The 20,024-nt window shown below is 44.3% G+C and overlaps 1 protein-coding gene across 2 annotated transcripts in view; it reads right to left on the bottom strand.

Annotated features, from left to right (window-relative positions):
- The window catches only part of wscd1a (WSC domain sialate O sulfotransferase 1a), a 155,983-nt gene extending 151,147 nt beyond the window's left edge, over positions 1-4,836 (bottom strand). Inside the window, exon 1 of one of the 2 annotated variants that reach the window (XM_085965030.1) lies at positions 4,406-4,836. The gene's annotated coding sequence lies outside the window, so the exon portion shown is untranslated. The other variant, XM_085965031.1, reaches the window with a different exon arrangement.
- Between the last annotated feature and the right edge of the window lie 15,188 nt (positions 4,837-20,024).

Genomic DNA, 20,024 nt, shown 5'->3' with positions numbered 1-20,024 from the left:
TCCAGGTGAAATAGCGATTTACTTGTACTTCCTGCAATGTCGTATACTCTATTCGTTGCTCACGATGCAGTCTCCTCTACATTGAGTAGACCAAACGCAGATTGGTTGAGCGCTTTGCGGAACACCACCGTTCAGTCTGTAAGCGTGACCCCGAGTTTCAGGTCACCTGTCACTTTAATTCTCCGCTCCACTTCCACTCTGATCTCTCCATCCTCGGCCTCTTGCACTGTTCCAACAAAACTCAACATAAGCTCGAGGAACAGCACCTCATCTTTCGATTAGGCACTTTACAGCCTTCTGGACTCAACATCGAGTTCAACAATTTCAGATCATAACCTCGGCCCCTATTATTTTTTTTTCACATGGCAGCTGTTGATGATTCTACCATTGCCATTTACACCTCATCTAGACTCATCTTTTGTTTCTTGACTTGTCCCATCACCATCTCCTTTTGCCTTGCACCATCATCCCTTTTGTCTTTTAATCTCTCCTGCCTTCCATCCTATTACAGACCTTCCCTTTTGTTCTTTCCTCCCCTGCCCCTGCTTAAAAATCTGTTCCATCTCTAACTTTTTCCAGTTCTGACGAAGGGTCATTGACCTGAAACGTTAACTCTGTTTCTCTCTCCACAGATGCTGCCGGACCTGCTGAGTATTTCCAGCATTTTCTGTTTTTATTTCAGATTTCCAGCATCCGCAGTATTTTGCTTTTGTATTTGTGCCGCCTTCCTGGCTGCATTCAAAAATCTTCTCAAAACCCTTTACTTTGACCATGCTTTGACATCTCCAGTCTTTTCCATGTTCTCTTTTTCTCTCCTGCTCTGCGTCCACTGTTTCTCCCCCTCAGCTGTGAAGCACGTCGATAGTTGGTGGCCCCCAAAACCCTGGAACTACTTAAGAAACAATTGGATGCCACAAAGGGTGGTGGGAAATAACTGTCAGGACGATCTGAATGGACCAACTAAAATAACCTTCCTCATCTATAATTACCATGTGATATTGTGTGAGGTATCTTTCTGTGAAAGTGCTATGGAAATATAATTTTTTGTTGTTGAAAGTGGTGACCCATGCCATGTTAGCACCCATTACTTAATTACCCCAAGCCCTGTACTGTAACTAATGCAGTACCTCAATAAACCAAATAATATCCTCTGCAAGGTGATACGGTCTCCATGATATCACTGTGTATGCCTTGCAACATTCGTCACAGACAAGTGACTCAACAGATGAATCTTATTTCTGCCAAGTTAAAATACCACCAATACTGAGACTATCACTGAGTTACTTCCATCAAAACTGTTAAATGCAAAACTGTAAATTCAAACTTGGATAGGTATAACCAGAGATGATGTATAGTATTTTCATTGGTTTTACTGAATACTAAACTGCACATCCATTAGATACTGCCAAACCATGGCTGATAATCTCTTGCCCCTGATAAAATCTTGTCTGTTGGTAATTTCGATGATAATAGTGCAACACAGCGCACTCTCAACTAAATGAACTTTACTCTCCTCTCCTTTTCTTTTGTCTTAACCCTTTACGTTTCTTCCTCTGCTTACTTGATTTTTGTTTCTGTTTTGTTTTCCAACGTATCATTGTCGATGCATTCTCTATGTCAATGAATATATTCCACAGGCTTACGATGGATTTCAGTCACTAGAATGAAGCAGTGCACAATATTACACATATCCTTTGTGCTGTCTACTGGATGTTACATTGTATAATTCTGTTTGCAAGGGGAAATAAAATAATTAATAGCTATTGCATCCTTGAAGACGCTTCTTAAAACCTACCTCTTTGACCAACCTGTCCTAATATCTCCCTATGTGGCTCAGTGTCAATGTTTGATTACTATGAAGCATCTTGGAACATTTTACTATGTTAAAGGTGCTCTTTAAATGCAAGTTATTGCTTAAAAAATGTAATTACACAAATATATGTAATATATTCAGTTTCCATTCAGTCTTGTATAGCTTATATCATAAGAATAGCAGCGACCTGAATATAATTCCATTATTTATGTAATAAATCTTCAGTCCATTAACTGCAGGTATCACACAACTCATTTTGAAAGGAACGACCATATCTTACAGTTAAATCTGCCAAAAATACAGTATTTTATAATATGTGTTATCTCCAAATGACCCGTCTCGAATGAAATCTTGGCAATCACGCAGTGGCCCTTTCACAAGTATAACCTGTCAGTCAGAACCGGGTCGCACATCAACTGAATGGAATGTCTTAACTGTTGATGTGGATCAGGAAGCCCGCTGACCAAAAAAAGCAACAGTTGAGACTAGATTTACAATAATGGAACAGGATTTGTTCTTACATTGGATGATGGGTAGAAGAGACTAAAATAATATATATATATAATAAAATCTTATTATCTCAAGGTTCGGGTAAAAATAAACTGCTCGATATCAATGGAACGCCTTCCTGAGAATTTTTTTGTGGTTAGCATTTTCAGTCAGCCTTTCCGTAATGTTTAAAATAACAGCTCTGGGCACTGTAGTCAAGACTGCACCCCCGCTGTCAGCCCCGGAATCAGAGCAAGTAGCTGAGTCTGACGAAGGGGTCATCGACCTGAAACGTTAACTGTTTCTCTCTCCACGGATGCTGCCTGGCCTGCTGAGTATTTCCAGCATTTCCTGTTTTTGTTTCAGCTTTCCAGCATCCGCAGTATTTTGCTTTTGTATTAGCTGAAGTCTGGTGCGAGTTACAAGCAGAGCTCCAGCAGCGAAGTGGAGCTTCTCTGAAAGACGCCACACAGTTAGTTGGATCTGCAAGAGTAGCACATCCAGTCGCGAACTCCCTCCACAAATTTCGGAAAAAAAACCCCGCAAGCGGTTCATTTCTAACTTACGTTTAAAAAAAATAATGCTTAGGTTAGGGGTGGGCAAGTCATGTTTTGCTCGAAATCCCAATGAAACCTGCAAGGTTCCATAGCAAGTTAAGGGTATCCCGGCTCCGTGTTTGCTATAGGTGCAGTATTAGAGAGGTGATATATTATAGATGGTATAAATCGCACGCAATGTGCTACAATGGAAAGTACGGCCGTGTCACAGAAGAGCACTTGGAAAGTTAATCTTTACCTGAGCTCGTTTTGGTCACCCTCACGATCTGGATAAGCGACTCAAATTCAGGCGAGCAACTGACGCCAGTTGGTGTCAAAAGTGTCGCCCAACTCAACCTAATAATAATTGCAATTCCGAATTTAAATGGACAAACTTGAGTATGCGCCTTAATCCCAGTCACCTGAAAGGCGCCGTTTCTCAATCGCGTCTGCAGATTTATTTCAACCCGAATTCGCGCGTCTCATTTTACACAGGACCAGATGAATTTTTTTTGTATTTAATAAAATACCAATGCGTCACCCGGCGATAAGATAATGCGGCATTAAAACAAAGCGGGTGGGGGTGGGGGTGGGGGTGGGGGGGACGTGTGTTATTCTGCTTTTTCCTAATCGCCTACTATACAGTTGGGGAAAACGCTGCCTCTACTTGCTGATTCATATCATTAAGTCATGAGCCTGTCAGTGGGGTCCGACAAAAAAGCATTTACAATTTAAATAGAGATCGTGAGCACGTCAGATAAAAACCGCTTCGTGTTAATCTCCCTCTCTCCTTTCGAATTGCAACAAGAATCGAGAACATTAACGCTACATTGTCCATTTCTAGCCATCCTCTGCCAATTTCATGTCAGTTTCACACAGACAAGCCCCCCCCCCTTCCTAATCTCTGGATTATCAAATCGATTTAAAGGCGGGATCATTATCAAATACTTCTTTTGAATGCCGCAGTAACATTTAAAAAGGACTGTTAAAAGTGACGAAGACTTAACATTAGCAGCATATTCATTAAAGCCAGGGGCAAAGTACTTTGTAAAGGTCTGGATAAACGCGCATAAAAAAAGATTGAACAGGAGAGAGCAAACCTTTAACTTCGGTCAGAATGTAACAGTTATCCTTTTAATCTTGTTTTCTTTAATTCCACGTTACTTTTCCGGGTGGAAGTGAAAGCCGAGATTGTGGCTGAGGGTCCGTCTCCTCGCCATTGCCAGGGTTAAACGGTGGCGAGATTGTGACTCTGCGTCCCCTTGTGTGTAAACTGAGAACTGTCCATCGTACAGCTTGCTACTTTCCAGATCAAACCTTGCGCTAAAATGATTGTCTCCCGGGTGTTTACCATTTCGGAATTGCATTCTAAACATTGACATGTTTTCTTTAAATAGTAATGGAAATGTGCTTTTTTTAAAAAAAAACCCACCAACATTTGAATGCAGTTCTTGTGGCTGTAATGTGAGGGCTGTCTCGGGGATTGGGTCGCAGATCTGATCCTCTGTTACAAAGTGAAGCGTGCAGAATTAGTGTGTTTTCAACTAAAAGGAACGCATCAACTCACCTCCCGCACGAACGCTCTCCTCGGCACTGTCGCGAATTCAGCAAAGTGCAAAAAATCAGCCCCCCAAAAACAGACTGGTTGCAGATTTTACATAATGCAACTGCTGATTTGTTTTTTTTTAATGTCCAGTATCAAGGACTGTTTCTAACTCGGCTTTACTTTGTTATGTTCTCCGATGCTGATGAGATTGAGATTCGACCTCCCACTTCCCACTGTTTGCGTCTCTTAAGTTCATTTTCAGAATACAATTGCGTTCATGCGCAGTGGCAGTCCGACCACTCGCCCAGATGTCTTCCGGGTCCTAAAGTCCCACCAGACACACTCCGTCCTCTTCCCGCAGACACACGCCGTCCTCTTCCAGCAGACACACGCCGTCCTCTTCCAGCAGACACACTCCGTCCTCTTCCAGCAGACACACGCCGTCCTCTTCCAGCAGACACACGCCGTCCTCCTCCAGCAGACACACTCCGTCCTCTTCCAGCAGACACACTCCGTCCTCTTCCAGCAGACACACTCCGTCCTCTTCCCGCAGACACACTCCGTCCTCTTCCCGCAGACACACTCCGTCCTCTTCCAGCAGACACTCCGTCCTCTTCCAGCAGACACACTCCGTCCTCTTCCAGCAGACACACTCCGTCCTCTTCCAGCAGACACACGCCGTCCTCTTCCAGCAGACACACTCCGTCCTCTTCCAGCAGACACACTCCGTCCTCTTCCAGCAGACACACGCCGTCCTCTTCCCGCAGACACACGCCGTCCTCTTCCCGCAGACACACGCCGTCCTCTTCCAGCAGACACACTCCGTCCTCTTCCAGCAGACACACGCCGTCCTCTTCCAGCAGACACACGCCGTCCTCTTCCCGCAGACACACGCCGTCCTCTTCCAGCAGACACACGCCGTCCTCTTCCACCAGACACACGCCGTCCTCTTCCCGCAGACACGCCGTCCTCTTCCCGCAGACACGCCGTCCTCTTCCCGCAGACACACGCCGTCCTCTTCCAGCAGACACACGCCGTCCTCTTCCAGCAGACACACGCCGTCCTCTTCCCGCAGACACCACTGCATTTTCGGAAAGCAAAACACGATGGATAAATGTCCCCAAATCATTTCCTTTGCTCGCGTGTTCTTACTTGTTCTACGGTATAATTGTTTTAACAATGTTTGTTATTTTGTGCGAATTTAATTTTTAAAAGGTATTTGAACTGATCTGCAGTTCTCTTTATGAACAGTGCACGTTTCAAATTGGAGTGAAATATGTGTTTTTAACGTCAATAAAGTGTGCTGTAATTTCCAAAGTACAGCAAATACATGCGGGGAAATGATTCGCAGTATAATTGTTTCAAACGAACTTTTACTGCCAATTATTTAAATGAACTGTATAACATTCAAATTGCATCAAATGGACAACTTATAATGAATGAACTGTCTTAAAGATCTAACCACTTTTTTTGCACTTTTACCTGCAAAAAATGTTTCAGTGCTGTCGGTTGTTACTTATTTTCAAACCGTGATGAATTATGAAACCAACATGCGATGGGCTTCTTAATATGCAGAAGTTACATCCAATAATCTATGTACTGCCTAATTCTGGCAGTGTTTTAGACACTGGGAATATTCCAGGACAGAACGCTCTGGGATTGGTATCTTGTTTAGCGAGCAGGCTGGAAAGGAACAATGAAAACGGAATGACTTGAGGGGCATTCCCGGTGTGCTGCGGCCGGACTCTAGGACCCTGTCATCGGAGGTGGAATTAGTCTTCGGACTTTCCGCAGAAAAGTTGAATTTTCATGCACTGGAGCCGGGATCCGTGTTCCAGACTGACTCATTCATTATCGGCCACTGACAGCATCAATTAGCGCAACTCCAGCCCGCAGTACAGCCGTCAGCCACGCTTAAGACTTTTCACTCAAATGAGGACAGGATCTTTCTGGCCAGTAACTGGAGCCACAGCTCGCTGTTTACAGACTGGTAAAACAACAATGCCAACTTACATTTATGTAGCTACCTTTACAGAAGGAAAACGTCACAAGGCGCTTCACAGAGGCGTAATCAAACAAAAAATGAGGCGTAAATAAGCCGTATTGGAGGGAGGTGAAATTGGTCTTTGGCAATAGGCAAAATGGTCGATAATGAATCGGCAACCCCTTTTACACCCCGCCAGATTTTAACTTCAATTCACCCCCGCGATGTTACAGGGGCGGTCATAAACTTGGTTCAAAGAGATGGATTTTAAAGGAGGGTCTGTTCTAACCTTGTCACTGATGGGACCAGATCAATTCTTGATGCATTTTCTCCAAAAGGACCGTGGTCCACAGAGTACGATTGCACACGAAGACGTTAACTTTTCTGTGACATAACAAGGGTTAGGTTAGCTTATTGTCATTGCCTGCTCGATACCACAGGACAGCTAGAAATTTGCAAGCAGGAAGACTGCACTGCAGGGACTCATTAACAGTTTCACAATATACATTTGCATTACAAGTCTAGTTGAACAATGTCCCAGATGAGAACAAAGAATTCATTAAAATGATGTCTTGCCTTTAAACTCTTAAAAAATAATAGCTTTTTAAAATTAAGCTTTCAAAAAATCAGAAATTAAACAGTTATATATTCCAAGTTTTGTATATCTGTGCATTATTATAAATCAGTCATCAAGATTTATGTCACAAACTGCAAATTTGAAGCTCAGGACTTCAACTTATCAAGTGATTCTTTACAATCTGTCGATTGGGGAAGAAAGCTCCAAATAGTTTCGGCTCCACTTTTTTGTTCCTGTCAGCTCCAATTATCACGCAGACGTCGACCCAGTTTGGGCTGGTGATGCCCATGCTGAAGATTAATGATTGTGATACAATCACTTCAGGTTTATCGAGTGGATCATCTGCACTTTGATTACCAGAAAGCGAGTCAGCATGAATTATGTGACTTTCGTGTAAACGGGTGAAGTAAGCAGAAAAAGGAACAACAGAAGACAAATGAAAAGGAAATACTTTGAAAATTACTTCGTCAGTAAAAAAAATATTTATGTGGCACCTCAACCATTACTAGAGCAACAGAAGCACCCCGCCATGGTAGTAAATTATTCATTGTATAACCTATTGTGTAATGAACATTTCACTGAAAAGGAGAAAATTGCCACTCAAAAGTCTTCACTTCTTATTCCCTGTGAAAGCTTAGCTTTATTGACAATGAATTGGATAGCTATCCAATTCACTTGCTACGGCTATGCTTGTGCGTATCATCATAGCACAAATCAGCTATAAAATAGAAGCTTGAACTCATGAATATATTGCCTGGAAGTAAAAAAAAATCACATGAAGCTACTGAGGCTGACTACTCAGTAGCAACTTGTGAAGGAAAACCTTGTTGACAATGAACGATAATGACCATCTACTTCCTGACAGCAAAGAAGCAGTGAGATGGACTAACATCGAATAAATGTGACTGTACGAGCTATCTGGTTTCAACTAACCAATTGCTTATTACTGTACCACATTTTACTGCAAGCTTTTGATGTTAATGATACTGAGCATTTTTGCTATAATCCATGCTCAGTGTATTGTATGTTTCTATTTTTTACCAGTGCATGTATTATACTCACGATAGTTAATAAACACCCTCCATAACAGTAATAACTTTGTTAGCTGTGGCTCAGTTGGCAGCACTCTTGCCTCTGAAGCAAAAGGTTGTGGGTTCAAGTCCCACTCCAGGGACTGGAGCACAAAAATCTAGGCTGACACTCCAGTGCAGTCCTGAGGGAGTGCTGCACTGTCAGAGGTGCCGTCTTTCTGATGAGACGTTAAATGTCTGCTTCTCAGGTGGACGTAAAAGATCCCGTGGTACTATTTCAAAGAAGGTAAAATTGATAAGGGAGAACCAGTGGATGTGGTGTATTTGGACTTTCAGAAGGCTTTCGATAAGGTCCCGCATAAGAGATTAGCGTGTAAAGTTAAGGCACATGGGATTGGGGGCAAGGTATTGACTTGGATAGAGAACTGGTTGGCAGACAAAAAGCAAAGAGTTGGAATAAGCAGGTCTTTTTCCGAGTGGCAGGCAGTGACTAGTGGGGTACCGCAGGGATCGGTCCTGGGACCCCAGCTATTCACAATATATATTAATGATCTAGACGAGGGAATTGGATGTAATATCTCCAAGTTTGCAGATGACACAAAGCTGGGTGGGAGTGTGTGCTGTAAGGAGGATGCCGAGAAACTCCAGTATGATTTGGACAGGTTGGGTGATTGGGCAGAAGCATGGCAGATGCAATATAATGTGGATAAGTGTGAGGTTATCCACTTTGGTGTCAAAAACAGGAAGGCAGATTATTATCTGAATGGCAATAGATTGGGAGAAGGGCAAGTGCAATGAGACCTGGGTGTCCTTGTGCACCAGTCGCTGAAGGTAAGCATGCAGGTGCAGCAGGCGGTTAAGAAGGCAAATGGTATGTTGGCCTTCGTAGCAAGAGGGTTCGAGTACAGGAACAAGGATGTCTTGATGCAGTTGTACAGGGCCTTGGTGCGACCACTCCTGGAGTATTGTGTGCAGTTTTGGTCGCCTTATCTGAGGAAGGATGTTCTTGCCATGGAGGGAGTTTAGCGAAGATTCACCAGGCTGATACCTGGGATGGCAGGAATGACGTATGAGGAGAGATTGGGTCAATTGGGCTTATACTCGCTGGAGTTTAGAAGAATGAGAGGGGATCTCATTGAATACTAACAGGACTAGATAGACTGGATGCAGGAAGGATGTTCCCGATGGCCGGGGAGTCCAGAACCAGTGGTCACAGTCTAAGGATAAGGGGTAAGCCATTTAGGACTGAGATGAGGAGGAATTTCTTCACCCAAAGAGTGGTGAACCTGTGGAATTCTCTACCACAGAAGGCAGTAGAGGCCAATTCATTAAATATATTCAAGAAGGAGTTAGATATATTTCTTAAGACTAAAGGGATCAAGGGATATGGGGAGAAAGCAGGGACAGGGTACATGAATTTGGATGATCAGCCATGATCGCATTGAAAATACTCAGTGTTCTTGAAGAAAACATTTGAGAAATCAATTATTTATTTTGCGCTATATATTCAAAGATGTGCATTATTTACAGTATAAAAGTGCAACAATTGGATCTATGACCTGTATTCTTCCTTATTCCTTACTGTGGGCTTATGAAGTTTGAAATACATTTATGTTATTCCATACATTGTTACTTGCTTAATTTATTCAATTAAACTGACTACTACTTTCTTACTAAATTGTCAATCCCGCATGGGCTGAATCCACAGCTACATATTTATCATTAGATACATTATTGAATCTTTGTGAGTCTGCTGGTTGAAAAAGTGCCATTAATTCCATTGTGTTTTATAACTGAAATAGGGGACCTCAAGCTCATTAAAACATTCAGCTTTCAATCAGCTCACTCACCCTTATTTAAGGATAAACGATTCTGGAATGTTCATCATAAAGATAAAGTAAGGAGTTGTGGAATACAATGTGCTGTTGGCTGCACTTGGAGATGTCTTAAATCCTGTTCTTTTGAAAACAAAATCATTATGTCCTTTAGCTATAAAATGTTCTAGTTAATTATATCCCTGAGTTCTGATAATGCAGGTAAATAGTTAAGGGTAATTACCTGTGTGATATCCGTGCTTCTACATATAATTGAATACTAAAAATGTCTTTACCCCAGTGTTTTTAATTTTGACTATATAATAGCTTGTTCTTAAAGGAAGTATATACCAAGAATACTGTTAAGGATGGAGTGTGCAGAGCAGTCATAAAAAACATCTGAATATAAGAACATAAGAAATAGGAGCAGGAGTAGGCCATTTGTCCCTTCGAGCCTGCTCCACCATTCAATAAGATCATGGCTGATCTTCTACCTCAACTTCGCTTTTCCGCACTATCCCCATATCCCTTAATTCCCTTCGTTCCCAAAAATGTATAGACCTCTGTCTTGAATATACTCAACGACTGAGCCTCCACAGCCCTCTGGGGTAGAGAATTCCAAAGATTCACCACCCTCTGAGTGAAGAAATTTCTCCTCATCTCAGTCCTAAATGGCCGACCCCTTATTCTGAGACTGTGACCCCGTGTTCTAGATTCCCCAGCCAGGGGAAATATTTTCTCAGCATTAACCCTTTAAGAATTTTTTATGTTTCAATGAGATCACCTCTCATTCTTCTAAACTCTAGGGAATGTAGGCATAGTCTACTCAATCTCTTCTCATAGGGCAATCCCCCCATCCCAGGAACCAGTCTGGTGAACCTTTGTTGCACTCCCTCTAAGGCAGGTATGTCTTTCCTTAGGTAAGGAGACCAGAACTGTACACAGTACTCCAGGTGTGGCCTCACCAATGCCCTGTCTAATTGTAGTAAGACTTCTTTACTCTTATATACTCTCATCCCTTTGTAACAAAAGCTAACATACCATTTGCTTTCTTAATTGCTTGTTGTACCTGCATGTTAACTTTCTAGAATTCATGTACAAGGACACCCAGGTCCCTCTGAATGCAATCATTTCCCAGTCTCTCACCATTCAAAAAATAGGTCTAAGATCACTGGTGTCAATGAAGGCTGACTTAAGGTACATATTAGTCACTTCTGTAGATGGCCCATGCAAGAGAGGTGAATCATTGAGTTTTACCTTTTTAAGCCTTTTTTCATCTTTTTAATGGCCCCTGTTTCAAACGTTGTTGTAACTGGTGAAGAACATCCCACACTTTAGTGTCTCTCTTGAATAATAATCCCCTCCAGGAAACCTTAAATTAAATGGAAAGTTTCTCATTCTCCTGTAAAGTCTGGAGCCCTTCCCCCAAAATACCCCATGACAGCCGTTTTATTACATAAATGAGAATGATCTCACTAGGGTGTAGATTTCACAAGAACTGCGAGTTCACAGTAACATAACAGTTTCGCAGATCTTAGTAGGGGAATGATGCCTTACCCTTCCACAGGGACCGAATAAATGAATGGAGCGTTAGCTCTCTGACCGGATGAGTAGGAAACGGATGAGAAAAATTAGCAGTAATCAAATAGCGTGAATAATAGGTAATATAATGAAAGGACTGGCTTCCCCACTGGAGTTTACTGCCCCCTTAATAAAATATTCTGGGAACTTTTCATCTCATTACTTTGGGATGAGCTGCAGAATAGTACTGCAGGTCTCAAAGGGTGAAGTGTGCAATGTACTTTTACATTGAAGTAATGCTGTAGGAACAGGAGAAGGCCATTCAGCCTCGAGCCTGTTCCACCATTCAATTAAAACATGACTGATCTGTGTCTTAAATCCATCTACCTGCCTTGGTTCTGTAACCCTTAAAACCCCTGCCGAACAAAAATCTATCAATCTCAGTTTTGAAATTTTCAATTGACCCCCAGCCTCAACAACTTTTTGGGGAGAGAGTTTCAGATTTCCATCCCTTTGTGTAAAGAAGTGTTTCCTGACATCACCCCTGAACAGCCTGGCTCTAATTTTAAGGTTATGCCCCCATGTATTGGACTCCCCCCCCCCGCCAGAGGAAATAGTTTCTCTCTCGACCCTATCAAATCCTTAAATCATCTTAAACACCTCAATTACATCACCCCTTAATCTATACTCAAGGGATTACAAGTTTAGTGTCTGCCACCTGTCCTCATAACCTGTGTCACTTTAAGGCAAAGACAGCAATATATTTATAGAGTGACGTTGTCAAGTTCGGCCAAGGAGTGTAGACCACCTCAAGCTTTTGGCTTTGTACCACCTGCAGTGTAACTGCAACTGGTGAGAAGCAGACATTTTAAACTTTAATTAATTTTTTAAAAATTTTAACGTTAGTAAAGAGCAGACTGTCCTGTCAGCTCATCACTAATTTTTAAAAGATAACTGGCATTTGGGTGCCAGCGAGCAGAACTCAGCACATAGATGTAAATACACAGGCTTGTCTTCACTTTGCCTCACCAGAGAGCGAGCTGGAATAACTGCCTGCTGCCAGCAGGCAATCCCATGTTTATCCAATTGTATTCTACATCACCCCCACTTGACCTCAGCTGAGGGACTATGACTGTCGAACAATTCCCTGCAGTGCAACAGCCCCATAACACTTTCAGGCACATAACATTATTGATATGTATTTAGTTTAATGTCAGAAATGTAAGTTAAATAGCCACCTCTAATACAAACACACCCATGGAAAGCAAAGCATTTTCTTCAGCCAATTACTCACCATTAAAAGCACCCTTAGTGAATCTGGTTTGCAGTAAAATTTCTTGCAAGTGTTCATAAAAGAAAAATTGTTAATCAAACCCTAATAGTAGGTTTACATTAGGTAAGCAAGCAATATAAAAATATCCCACTGAGTTCTCCAGCACCAAGCGTAGTAACAGTAGGGTCTTAAGTAAAATCCCCTCAAACAATCATGCTAGTTATAATTTTGTATTAATAGGAAAAAACTAAACAGGATATTATAAAGGGTTGCAGTACTTAGGTAACTATATGAAAATTCAACTATGAATATAGTCTTTGTTGAAGGTAATTACATGGCCCCGATTTTCGGCTTGTGTGGGGAATGGTCGGATTTCCCCGAATGTGGGGTTTCTAACACACATAAAAAAGTGTCAGCCAGCCCCACGCAATTTTCCCTCAATTGGCCAATTAATTCCCAGCATGTGGGAAGCCTTGCTACGCCGGCACGCTCGAGCTTTTTCGTGACCGGTGGGCGCCGCGGGGACTGGAGTGCATAATTAATCTGGGCAACCAAATTTTAATTTGATTGGTGGAGGGCTCTTTAAAAGGGTTATTGGTTTTTTTTGTTAGTTAATTTGTGCACTGGTTTTTGGTCGAATGAAAAGAGAGGGAAGCCTTGCTAATTGTCTAAATCGAGTCAGAAATCCCCACACTAGGATGTCATCATTCGTGGTGCTTTCAAGGTCCATGGCAAGCACTGCATCCTCTGAAGGCTTCCAAATGAACCATACAGGATGGCAGAGGAGCCTGCAGCAGCTGGTGCCAGTGCCAGACCCCGAGCTGCCTTCAAATTCAACGAGGCTTCACTGCAGGCATTATTGGATGGGGTTAGGGCCACCCACTGAGACCAATGCTGCATGGATGCAGGTGTCAGCAGATGCCAACTCGCTGGGAGTCACCAGAAGAACCTTGGCATTACATCTCTAACTCCTTCCTTTACTCCCCCACAGTACCATCCAGAGCCCCCGTCCTCACTGGAGGAGGAAGAGGCTGTGCAGCCAGACTCCTCAGAGGAAGCTCCAACCTCTGAGGGTGCTGTTGTGTCCGTGTGTTAATAGAGACACTGAAGGCAGGAGTTGGTTTCACAGGTGTTTACTGAACAAAGTCTGGAGGTGAACTAACTGATACAACACAATATACAGGCTTATATAGCCCGCGTGTCCATTACCGGCATTACAGTACACAGGGGGCTCTTAAAGGCACATACACTACAATTCCTCCCCTTTTAGCCAACCAGTACATAATATTTTAAGTAATCATTAATTACACGTTACAAGAACAATAATCGACATATTGCTGCAGTTAATCAATTATAAGTCAGTCTCTCTGGAGGCTTCCTGACTCGGTCCAGATAACGCCTCGGTGGTGTAGTAGTTTTTGGTGGTGTAGTAGGTTCTTTTGGCAAGGCTGATTCGGCTTGAATGCCAGTGTCGGGTTCATCTGGTTCCAGTATCACCGGATCGGAGGTAGATACTATGGGTATCTCTACTTCATCATTAGGCATATAGAGTTGTGGTGTAGGTTGTCCCTTTTCGGATGACTCTATGATTTGGTCAGCATGGCGCCTTATTATGCTTTCTCCAATGTCCACGGTATACATCAGCGGTCCTAGTCGTGTGCAGATAGTTCCAGGCTGCCATTTCTCGGTACGGTAGTCCCGGGCCAAAACTTGTTGACCTATCTGGAAGGTTCTAGTTGGCCTTTCATTCATGCCTTGAAATTGCCGGTTCTCCACGTCCCTTCTGATGTTTGGCTTGATCAAATCCAGCCGGCATCTTAGGCTTCTATTGAAGAACATCATGGCGGGAGTTTGGTTTGTAACCATATGTGTTGCATTCCTGTATGCAAACAAGAAGTTATCCACCTTATGCTGAAGTTTTATGTCTTCATTACCCATGGCCTTTATGGCCTTCTTGAAGGTCTGGACAAACCTTTCAGCCAATCCATTGGTGGCGGGATGGTATGGGGCGGACGTGTAGTGCTTAACCCCATTGTTTTTTAAGAACTTCCTGAATTCTTCGGACACAAATTGCAGTCCATTATCAGAACAGATCTGTTCAGGCAGTCCATTCCTGGCAAATATGGTCCTTAATACTGTGATGGTTTTTTCCGTGGTGGTGGAGGACATCTTTATTACATCCGGCCACTTGGAGTGTGCATCAACCGCGATTAAGAACATTGAGTCCATAAATGGACCAGCAAAGTCGATGTGTACCCTTTGCCAGGGAGATGAGGGCCACTCCCATGGATGTAGAGGGGCTTGTGGTGGAGCGTTTTGGACCTTCTGGCATCCTAGGCAGCTCTTGGTCATTTCTTCGATGTCTCCATCGATACCTGGCCACCATACAAACGCCCTGGCTAGGTTCTTCATTTTCACTCCACCCAGATGCCCCTCGTGAAGCTCCTTTAGAACTTTATCCTGGAGTTTGGGTGGAATCACCACTCTGGATCCACACATCAAGGTTCCTCGGCACACTGACAGCTGTTCTCTTCTTTGCGAGAATGCTGGCAACAGTGGTTCGCCATGTGCTGGCCATCCCTTCACTGTTAAATCGTAGACTCGTGAGAGAGTCAGGTCATTTCTCGTTTCCCTTTCAATGGCAGAATTTGTTACTGGTAGACATTCGACTATGGTAGAGTGGAACATCTCCACTGGGTCTACTGTAGGTGCCTCTTCTACCGTTGGCAACGGTAGGCGCGATAAACCGTCAGCATTCCCATGCTGTTTTGATCCTTTGTATGTTATATTGGTGTGCCCCTAGAAAAAGGGACCACCTCTGTAGCCTTTGCGCTGTCATAATGGGAACACCCTTTTTAGGGTTGAATATGGAGATGAGGGGTTGATGGTCAGTCAACAAGATAATTTTTTTGTCCGTGTAGGTAATGGTTGAATTTCTTCATTCCCCATACCAGGCTGAGTGCTTCCCTGTCGATTTGGTCATAGTTACGCTCAGCTGAGTTCAATGAGCGTGACGCAAAAGCTATCGGCCGTTCCGAGCCATCAGGGAATCTATGCGATAATACCGCTCCTACGCCGTAAGGGGATGCATCGCATGCCAGTCTGATTGGCAGTGATGGGTTGTAATGAGCCAAAACTTCCTTGGACGTGATTAAGTCTTTGCATTTATGGAAGGCACGTTTACAGTCTTCGCTCCATTTCCAAATTACTCCTGTTTGTAGCAGTTCATTAAGAGGGTGCAGAAGAGTTGATAAGTTCGGTAAAAATTTATGATAGTAATTTATTAATCCCAGGAACGACCTTAATTGTGAAACATTTTCAGGTGCTGGGGCTTTTATGACCGCTTCAATTTTTTCAGGTGAGTTATGCAACCCTTCCTTATTAATTATGTGGCCACAATATGATATTTGATTCTGGAAAAATTCGCACTTGGGGTGATTTGCTCGTAGGCCCCGTTCTCTCAGCCTAGTGAGCACCTGCTCCAAATTGGCAAGGTGCTCATTGTCGTTTTCTCCTGTTACAAGGATGTCGTCTAGGTAGCATTGAGTCCCCGGAATCCCTTGGAGGACTTGCTCCATAGCTCTTTGCCAGATAGCTGGAGCTGATGCTACTCCGAAAACCAGTCGATTGTACTGGTACAGGCCTTTGTGTGTATTTATCGTGAGATACTTTTTAGAGGCCTCTTCAACCTCCATCTGTAGATATGCCTGTGCCAAGTCAATTTTGGTGAAACGTTTCCCTCCGGATAGTGAGGCGAAAATATCTTCTATCCTCGGAAGAGGATACTGTACCATGTGAAGGACTGGGTTTACAGTCACCTTGAAGTCTCCACAGATGCAAATTTTTCTCTGTTTTTCAGATTTATATTTATTCAACGTTTTCTTCATGACCGGGACGATGGGTGTTGCCCACTCGCTCCAATCTATCTTGGATAATACGCCTGCCTTTTCCAAATTCTCCAGCTCTGCCTCGACTGCTGGACGAATTGCGTATGGCACCGGCCTTGCCTTAAAAAACTTGGGAATTGCCGCATCTTCCACTTTTATTGAGGCGGTGATGCCTTTCAAGGTTCCTAGTTTCTCTTGAAACACTTCCTTGGCGTTGGCCAAGATGTCTTTTAATCGTTCAGGTATGACGTCATCATCATTTTTTTCCTTACTGGTCACCGTCAGTGCCTGAATGGAGTGCCAGTCTAAACGTATCTTCCTGATCCATTCACGTCCCAACAGCGGTGGACCACCATCTTGTAGAACGTATAAATACAACTTCTGTATTTCCTTGCCGTTGTATACAACAGGTACCCTTATTTTTCCTTTGGGGTATACTTTCTGCCCCGTATATGTTTTCAAGATAATGGATGTGTCTTTTAAAGGTATATGTGGAAATAGCTGCTCGTAATCCCATCGATTTATGACGGTCAGAGCTGATCCTGTATCTAGCTCCATTTTAACTGGGGACCCTGCTATCATGAGGGTAACCGAAATGGTCTGGTAATCTTCTTTGGCAATTACATTATGAAATTTGAGACAGCTTAGTCTCTTGTTTCCGGAGTTGCTATCGCTCTTCTGGTCTTCGAAGCTACTGTCCGTCATCATTTGTACCTTTCTGTACTTTTCTTTATTGATTTTTTTTTTCCTGTCCGTGGATTTTTTTTGTCCAGATCGGCATACCCGTGCAATGTGTCCAATCTTTCCGCATTGCCTGCATGCTTTGTCCTTGAACCAGCAGTCCCTCTGGTCATGGGTGGATCTGCCACAGCGATAACATCTCTCGAAACCCTGTGTCATTTCATGGGTGCCGAAGTCCTGTGTCTTTTGCTGTATCTCTGCAGCTCCTCTTGCGGCTGCTTCGTATGATACAGCCATACTGAAAGCCTTGTCCAGTGTCAAATCTTTCTCAGAAAGCAGCCTTTTCTGTGTTCCTTCACTTAGGAGACCGCAGACGAATTTGTCTCGAAGATAACCTGCCAGTCCTGCCCCAAATTGGCAGTGCTTTGATAGCTTTCTTAATTCGGTGAGGTAATCAGCGTTACTTTCATTCTTGTGTTGATTCCTCTTGAAGAATTTGAATCGTTCTGCTATCAGCAGCGGTGTTGGGTTTAAGTGCTCCTGTAGGGTATCAACAATTTCCTTAAAATTCTTGTCCTTTGGTTTGGCTGGAGTGATTAAGTTTCGTAACAGCCCGTATGTCTTTGCGCCCATTAGATTTAGAAGTACTGACGCCTTTTTATCATTTTCTATTCCATTTGCGGTGCAATATACCTCCACTCTTTCCACATATGTGGTCCAATCCTCTATATCGTTATCAAAAGCATCAATATTGCCAGCCTTAGGCATCCTGGAAAAAAAATGGCGCTTCCTGCGCTTTTCTTTCTTTCCTGCAGAAAAGATATGGCGCTTCCCGTGCTTTCCCGCCGCTGCTGCCGATGACAACGCTGTTTTCCGCGTTTTTTTTTAATGTATTTTAAAAAAAAAATTATTTACAGATGGAGACTCGTTCCCGCCGGACTCTCTCTGCTAGGTCCGAACGCCGACCTGCTTGCAGCGCCAGCCGTCTCCCGAGTGCTCCCCCCCCCCGTCTGTTTCTGCTTGCCTCCGCCTTCGCTGCTTGGCCTTGCTGCAGATCCAGCCGATGAAGCCCCAGCCCGCTGCCCAGGAAGGATTATTGTAGTACCTGCCACCAGCTCGGCTAGCTGGTGAAACCACAGCTTTTTTTTTTCTTGCTTTTCTTCGACTTTGGACGTCTGAGGAATCGATGTCCTTGAGGTGCTGCCGAATTGCAGGTAAGTCCATTTCCAATTCGTCGCCACTGTTGTGTCCGTGTGTTAATAGAGACACTGAAGGCAGGAGTTGGTTTCACAGGTGTTTACTGAACAAAGTCTGGAGGTGAACTAACTCATACAACACAATATACAGGCTTATATAGCCCGAGTGGCCATTACCGGCATTACAGTACACAGGGGGCTCTTAAAGGCACATACACGACAGGTGCAGCATCAGCAGAAGTAAGCGCACCCAGCACCAGCGCAGACACTCACACCTCGGGGGGACCTTTGGGACATAGAGTAGTGTTGTCACCTGGTGTTTCACAGCTGACAAGTGAGCCTCAGCAGATTCTGGAGACAGGGACAGCAGTGGAGAGTCCTCGTCGGAGGGCGCAGGGCTCTGCCAGCTCAGCTCAGCTGCACTGCATCTCGACCCTCTGCCTCTGGGTCCATCCGCAAGAGAAGAGGTGATGGATCTCCATGCACAGATGCAGGAGTCTCTGGCAGGTTTTGTCTCCAGGGTCGCTGCGAGTGTGGAGCGAATGGAGGAGTCCATAGCGACCATGAGCAGAGCCTTTGTGGAGTCATTGGTGCATGAACGCAGCACCATGGAAAGGTTGGCAACCTCCATGGAGGAGATAACTTGCCAGGGTACGGAAAACATGGTGAGTGCTCATAAGAGAATGACATCTCTTGAGGAGCATTGGCCGTCTGTTGAACAGAGAAACCAGATCTTCATGGAAGTCCTTCTGAGTAGGACTGCCAGTGCAGAAACGGGTTCCACTGGCCCCCTAAAGCGCAGCAAGGTGCTCTCAAGCCACTTCCAAGTGCTGGCCCCTTCTGGCTTGTGCAGCTTCAGGTGAGTGAGCAGCAGCCTGGTGCTCCTGGTAATCATCCTGCTGTTCCTGGTTCTGCTGCTGCCACCTCTGTTGTTGGAGATCCTCTAATGCCAGGAAGGGAAGGTGCCAAAGGCCTCCCATGCTTCTAGCAGATGCCTCCGTTAAGGAGGTCCTGAGTTAGGGTGGTGAGAGGGGCTTCCCAGGAGCTCACACTGAAAAAGTGTATGAGGCTCCAACTTTCTGCAGCAGCTCCTAAGGCTTCAAATAGTTCCCCCAAGCCTTGATCAACAAGGTCCTGCAGCCTGCAAATGCTGCCTCTTTAAATATCTTCAGCCCTCAGCGACCTGCTGCTGCAAGCAAGCAAGCCAGCTGTTTTCACGCCAGCTCTCATCAGCGGGGTTCCCCGCAGGCGGGTTTCAGGTGGGGAAAGCCCCAAAGTCGCAACGGCACGGGAAAATCGTCCTTAACAAGGTGATCATTGGTGATTAGTGCTCCGACGAGCAGTCCCGCCAGCGGCGGGCGGGACTGAAGCGGGGTGCGTGGAAACGGCGGTCCGAAAGTCGGACGGGGCGGGGAATCAGGCGGGGGGGTCCCGACCCACTTTTTCCGCGATTTTCGGACCACGGCCGCATGAAAAGCCGCCCGACAGCTGCCCGAAAATCGGGGCCCATCTTTCTGCTAAACCTTTATAAATTACTGGTTCAGCCACAGCTGGAGTATTGTGTCCAATTCTGTGCACCACATTTTAGGAAGGATGTCAAGGCCTTAGAGAGGGTGCAGCAAGACCTAGATGACATTCAGGCTTGGGCTGATAAGTGGCAAGTAACATTTGTGCCA

Source organism: Somniosus microcephalus, chromosome 22 (assembly GCF_052327205.1).
Source record: "Somniosus microcephalus isolate GS21.2 chromosome 22, FLI_Smic_1.0, whole genome shotgun sequence".
Classification (NCBI taxonomy): domain Eukaryota; kingdom Metazoa; phylum Chordata; class Chondrichthyes; order Squaliformes; family Somniosidae; genus Somniosus; species Somniosus microcephalus.
The sequence above is the reverse complement of the archived record's forward strand: the minus strand, read 5'-3'. Positions and strand labels throughout refer to the sequence as shown.